General features: G+C 39.3%; 1 pseudogene; it reads left to right on the top strand.

Moving 5' to 3' along the window:
- Nucleotides 1-2,485: 2,485 nt before the first annotated feature.
- On the top strand, nt 2,486-6,558 carry LOC132490466 (protein SEC13 homolog; annotated as a pseudogene).
- The last annotated feature ends 611 nt before the right edge of the window (nt 6,559-7,169 follow it).

Genomic DNA, 7,169 nt, shown 5'->3' with positions numbered 1-7,169 from the left:
ACAACGTAATAAAATAAGTTGAAACAATAACTTCTCTGAAAACTCTGGGACATACAGTAACTTTTAGCATACCACAGAGAATGTAAAGCTTTAATATGTAACTTTTTGTTGTTATATCTTCCAAAACTACTTGTCACTGCTTCTTCCTATCTTCCATCCCTATCACAAATGTTACGCAAAGTAAATCATACTTGAAATAAATTAAATGAATGGGGAAAAATAAAACTTGTATATCTCTCCCTCAATCTTTTTTTTTTAATAAATTTATTTATTTTTGGCTGCATTGGGTCTTCGTTGCTGCGCATGGGCTTTCTCTAGTTGCAGTGAGCAGGGGCTACTCTTCATTGTGGTGCACGGGTGTCTCATTGCGGTGGCTTCTCTTGTTGCGGAGCACGGGCTCTAGGTGTGCGGGCTTCAGTAGTTGTGGCACACAGTCTCACTAGTTGTGGCTCACGGGCTCTAGAGTGCAGGCTCAGTAACTGGCACACGGGCTTAGTTGCTCCACGGCATATGGGATCTTCCCGGACCAGGGCTCAAACCTGTGTCCCCTGCATTGGCAGGCAGATTCTTAACCACTGCACTACTAGGATAGTCCGTCTCCTTCAATCTTTGAAAATGTATTTTTATTTCTTTTTTCCCCTCTTTTTTTAATAGTGGCTTCTCACATATATGTCTGATCTACCCATAATTAAATTATTTTAACATTTTATAGAAGAGAGGCCAAGTCTTTTATGACAAATTTTTGCCAAGTACTTATGTGTTAGAAATTACTATTCTTAATGAAGTGACTGATGGGGAATATTATTCAACGCCATTATCCTTATATTTGCCTCATTGGGTCAAACATGGAGAACACAAGAGAATAGGGTGATGGAGTCAAATTGCATGGGTTCAAATCCCAGCTATGCCACTTACTAGCCATGTGATCCTGGGCAAGTTATTTAACGTCTCCATGACTCAGTTTCCTCATTTGTAAAATGTGAATAATAATAGTATAGTACCTACCTCAGAGCATTATCATAGGAATAAATGGAATAATATTTGTAAAGTGCCAGGAACAGTGCCTGGCACATAATAAACACCATATCAGCATTTGTTAAAGAAAATAGTGAATGAAAAAGGCAGGAATTTTTCATTCCCAGCTAAAAACATTATTATTTTGAGTTTTACAAAGTGAAAAAAAAGAGATGTCATTTTTTATTAGTTCTCTGTATACTCTTGAAAATGTTTTTTTCAATCTTTGTATATACCACATCTTGATATGCCAACTGTTATTAAAATGATGAACATTTCATTTAGTAAAACAGCAAGAAAACTTGAGATCTTATTAAAACTGTTACTTTGACTGAGGATTTCTTTCTGAAAGAACACAATATTCTCAGTATTCTCCAAAAGAATCAAAACAACTAGATTATAGCACAAGGTCAACTGTAATAGAATATAGGGAAATAAAAGTCATTAAAATGTAAAGATAGTGGAACCAGCTTAAGTTATTATCAATTCAATGTGAAGGTAAATATTGAAGAAAGAAAAAAACAAGCAAAGAATTGGTTTTCATAAGATTTGTTATCTTGTCAATGATAAAGTAGAATAATTTCAAGTAGAATAATATTGAATGTAGATGGCAAATATATATCTTTCCAACTTTCTTCAATCTCCTACTATATCTCAACTTCTTTCTTATAATTATAGAAGTAAATTACCCCCTTTGTGCCCAGGTTTCATTGACCTCAGTGAAGAAAACATAGCAATGTGTCCCCAGTTGAACAGGCTGCTGGTGAACATGTGCCCTTCAGTAACTGGATGATTTCAAGCAGGGTTTGGCCATCTCCATGAGATCAGACTAGGAAGCAGCTTTTCCAGGTGGCAAACATGCATTCTTTCTCCCATAAGCCAGCAGAAGATCATGAACAGTTCTTTCTCAAAACATATGAATCCTGGCTAACTTATCCAAATTACTAAAACAGCCACTTTGTTCATCTTCCTTCTCTTTTCTACAGATAATCTTCCTGGACTCTTGAGAGTGACATTCAGTTCAGGTCATTCATAATGCACAAAATTACCTCCCTCGGTTTTCTGAAAGATTGATAGGAACAGATTGAGATGAGAAAAGAGTTTATAATGCTTTTAATGTAAGGAAGTTTGAAAACATAAGACATATTAAGAAATTTATTTTCATAATTTGAACATTTTTCATATAAATAGATAATTCCTAAGAAATTACTCTTCATTATAATGAGAAAAAGTACCATATGTGTGGGAACCTGTGAACTTGGGACACCCTAATTTCATTAAAGCAATTGGTGAAACATTCCAATGGTCAACAAATTTTGCATATTTTGTTCATTTAACAAAACTTATATGGCACTTATTATGTGCTAGTCCTGTGAGGCAGGTACTAATTGTAACATCATTCACACTTTACAGATGAGGAAACTTCGGCCAAATAATCTGCCTACAGTCACAGAGCTGGAAGGTGACAAGGATGGGCTCTGAACTCAAGCTGTCACCACACTGCCCTCCTTTGAGGAAAAGTACTTTGGTAAGATTCTCTGTTAGAAAATCACATCTCATTCTTATTTTATTTTGTTGTTGTTTTTTCTATCCAAACTGTGTCTCACTTGTGATGTTAACGCCTTTGAAGAAAAATGACTGTTAAGATAATATGAGTCCCATCCAAGTAGAATGCCATTGTTTTTGATAATTTCAAACTTGATACCTCTCAATGAAACTGAGTTGGTTTTTCTATTTTTAATATACTTTATTCAGGCAAATAACATTCCTGTTTTGCCACTTCAAAGTCACTGAAAGATTTGGAAAGTAGCTCTATACTCACAAAATATCTTGATTAAAACATCTTGATTGGGCCTCCCTGGTGGCGCAGTGGTTGAGAGTCCGCCTGCCGATGCAGGGGATACGGGTTCGTGCCCCGGTCTGGGAGGATCCCATATGCCGCGGAGCGGCTGGGCCCGTGAGCCATGGCCGCTGGGCCTGCGCATCCGGAGCCTGCGCATCCGGAGCCTGTGCTCCGCAACAGGGGAGGTCACAACAGTGAGAGGCCCGCATACCACAAAAAAAAAAAAAAAAAAAAAAAAAAAAAAAAAAAATCTTGATTAAATCTAACCTGCCGGGCTTCCCTGGTGGCGCAGTGGTTGAGAGTCCGCCTGCCGATGCAGGGGACATGGGTTCATTCCCCAGTCCGGGAAGATCCCACATGCCGTGGAGCGGCTGGGCCTGTGAGCCATGGCCGCTGAGCCTGCACGTCTGGAACCTGTGCTCCGCAACGAGAGAGGCCACAACAGTGAGAGGCCCACGTACCGCAAAAAAAAAAAAAAAAAAAAAAAAATCTAACCTGCCATAATTACACAGATACGACCTTAAGACTGTGACTTTTATGTAGATGCAATACAATAGGATATGAAGATAAGATTTGATACTCTCATAATTATATGAATGACATTTTGGAGCTAAGATATCCAGGTTAACAATCTAATATATTGATAAAGTAATCAGACATATTTTAATGATTCATGCTCTCCCTTAGTCCCACCTAGCAAAAAAATTTGTGCTGAAACCTCCAACAGAGTTACCAGATCTCCCCCTCATTTTTATGCTGAAAGGATACTGCCAAATCATGTGATCATAACTGAATAGTATATGTGTATATATTATATGTGTGTGTATATATATATATATATATATATATATATATATACTTTTTTTTTTTTTTTGGCCACACGGCATGTGGGATCTTAGTTCCCCAACCAGGGATCAAACCCATGCCCCCTGCAGTGGAAGCACAGAGTCTTAACTACTGGGCCACCAGGGAAGCCCCATAACTGAATAGTATTAAAAGTCCACTATAAGCTCCTCAAACAGTGTTTCAACCTTGAAACCAGAAAAAAGATAGGGACAGGTTTCCAAACACCAGAGCTCATGACAATAAAATTAGTCCATCTAATGAAAACTTACTTTTACCAAATTAACACAATAATTTTGTAGACCAGTGTTCTGTAGACCACAATTAATGATCTTTTCCAGGGAAGCATGCTGAAATGAAAATATTACAGCTTGCCCCATTAAAGATACATTGCTCTTTTGGAAGGCAGATCTAGACTTTAAATAGTGTTGCCCATTATAGAGTGGTCAAATGTGAAATAAAATAGACTGAGGCAAAGAATTGATGCCATTTGATGCTGGTTCATTGCACATGAATAAATGACTTCATTTCTCTGTTCCTCTCTCCTTTGCAGACGCCCAGATTTGCAGCTCCCACATGCCAATTTCAAGCATTTCTGTTTCATCTTTACCATTTGGGCCTTAGCTATACTATTTATGGCTTAATATATTTTATAATGTTATCCTATCCTATATATGAACTCAGAAATGCTGGCTATAAATTTTCTAATATAAATTAAACTAAATATAGACTACCGTTATCATAAAATTTTGATATGTGTACTATCAAAATCACATGTGGCACATATGTATTTTAGGAACCACCTAAATAATTCAAGAGTCACTGAAAGTATTCAAGAGAGGTCCATTTGGTCTTCAGTGGGAGCTATATGTGCCAACCAAATGTATTAACTCATTGAATCTCACTATACACCTATGAGAAGGATACTGTTTTATATTCATTTTACAGATGTGTAAACTGAGACACAGAAAGACTTGCATGTCCTAGTCACAGCAGGCTCTACGGCTGACCCAGATTCCCGCCATGACACACTGACTTCAGAGCCTGTGCTCATAGCCATGATACAGTAGTGCCCCTTGAGGTCTGTTTCCAGATCCAGACCAAGTTTTCAGATGCACAGAGATTGCTTCCAGTACAACTACACCATTCTAACGTGCATTTTCATTATGTGCTCTTTAATCATCCTATACATACTCTTCCCTGAAGAGACTGTAACCTTTGGAGACCAATCGAGGAGTCAGCATTTGGGAAGGATTTGGCTAATCTGAGGTCTTGGAAAGCGGGCTGAGGTACCTTCGAACCATAGGCCATCTGTTAAACAATATACTTTCATCACATTATGTTACTCCCTGTGGTTCCTACTGACACCAAAATGCCACACGTCTCAATTTGTCAACCATTCCTGAACCTCTCATTTATGCCTGTCAGTTTGCTAATCAATGTGAAGGATATATGATTGCCCATTACCTACCACTGCCAAACTAACTACCCCAAAATTCAGTGGCATAAAACAGGCAATTTATTTTGCCCACAATTTTATGGGTCAGGAATCCTGGAAGAGCCTGGAGGGACAGTTCACCTCTGATCCATGTGGCAGCAAGTAGGGTGGCAAGAACTAAAGGACCCACTTCCAAGATGGCTTCTTCACTTGGGGGTCTGATACTTGTGTTTCTTGGTCATCTTTTTCCTCCACATGGTATTTTATCCTCCAGGGCCTCTTCATATAGCTTGGGCTTTTTGCAGCATGGTGATCTAAGATAACTGCATGTCTTACATGGTGTCTTGTTTCTATGAGGAAGGAAGCAGAAGTTGACAGGTCAGTTAAGAGTTATGCTCAGACTGGTATAGCATCACTTCTAACATATGCTGTTGTTCAAAAGTGTCATGGGCTCACCCAGATTCAAGGGGGTGGAAAAATATTCTACCTGCTGATGGGAGAGTATCAAGGTCATATAGTGAAAGAGCATGAGGGGGTGGGAGATATTATTGAAACATCTTTGGAACATACAGTCTTCCACACCTCAAAAACTTTAACTCATGGGTTCATCAATAAAAGTCCATGGATAAAATTTAGGAGGTCTGTGAACTTGGAAGGAAATAAATCATATTTTTATTTTCTCTAATCTCTAAACTTTAGCATTTCTATCCATTCTGAATGTAAGCACAAACTACAGGAGTTATAGCAATACCTGTGATTTTGTCACCAATAGAAATCACAGATATTTTTACAGCACATTCAGTTGGGTATCAGGGGCCTGATCCTGGCCTGTGGGAGCTTCAATGGGGCCATCTCCCTACTGACCTATTCCAGGTTGGGCTAGTGGGAAGTGAAGAAGATCAATAATGCTCACACTACTGGCTTCAAAGCAGTGAGCTGGGCCCCTGCTGTCATGCCTGGAAGCTTCATAGAACAGCCATCTGGGCAGAAGTCCAACTACATCAAGAAATTTGCATCAGGTGGCTGTGACAACCTCATCAAACTGTGGAAGGAGGAGGAGGATGGCCAGTGGAAGGAAGAGCAGAAGTTGAAAGCACACAGTGACTGGGTCTGAGACATGGCCTGGACCAGCTCCATTGGCCTACCTACCAGCACCATTGCCAGCTGCTCCCAGGATGGTGGAGTGTTCAGTTGTACCTGTGAGGATGCCACGGGCAATACATGGTCTCCCAAACTGTTGCACAAGTTCAATGATGTTGTATGGCATGTGAGCTTGTCCATCACAGCCAACATCCTGGTTGTCTCAGGCAGAGACAATAACGTGACCCTGTGGAAGGAGTCAGTCAACTGGCAGTGGGTGTGCATCAGTGATGCCAACAAGGGCCAGGGTTCCATGTCCACTTCAGTCAAAGAAAAGTGACTGAGAATGAACAATGACAAGACAGGCAGGGCCTGGCTTTCTAGCTGCCGCCTCCAGAACTGCCCTTTCCTGGGCCAACTGACCACACAGCTGGGAGGAAGAATGCCCAACTCCCACAATATCACTTGCTCCTGGGGGTCATAACAAATGCAACCAGATTCATCATCTGCCTTAACATGATTTGATATGGTTTGTAATTTACTGTCCAGCTGAATGCACTCTTGTTCAGAGGGAAAAACTACAAATGACCTTCAAATCTATTATTTTAAAATATTTCGGGTCATTTTAATGTAACTTTTAGGTGCAGGCATCATTTGTGGGGGCAGGGGGGTGTTTCCAAAGTATTTAAATAAATTCACATTGCTTATAAACAACAAAAAAAAGAATGCCTGGATGCTATAGCTTCAATTCTGAGAAAAAAATAATTATGAACTTAATATTATATATCCAGTAAATATGTCAATCAAATGAGAGGGAAAATTAAGCCACTTTCAGACTCGTAAAAATTCAGCAGGCTTATTCCTCATGCATCCTTTTAAGAAAATTACATTTGAAGATATTCTTTAGCCAAAACAAGAATAAAATTCAAGAAAGGTAAAGACTGGAGATCC

Source organism: Mesoplodon densirostris, chromosome 5 (genome assembly GCF_025265405.1).
Source record: "Mesoplodon densirostris isolate mMesDen1 chromosome 5, mMesDen1 primary haplotype, whole genome shotgun sequence".
Taxonomy (NCBI): domain Eukaryota; kingdom Metazoa; phylum Chordata; class Mammalia; order Artiodactyla; family Ziphiidae; genus Mesoplodon; species Mesoplodon densirostris.
This window is presented reverse-complemented; position numbering and strand designations above follow the sequence as displayed.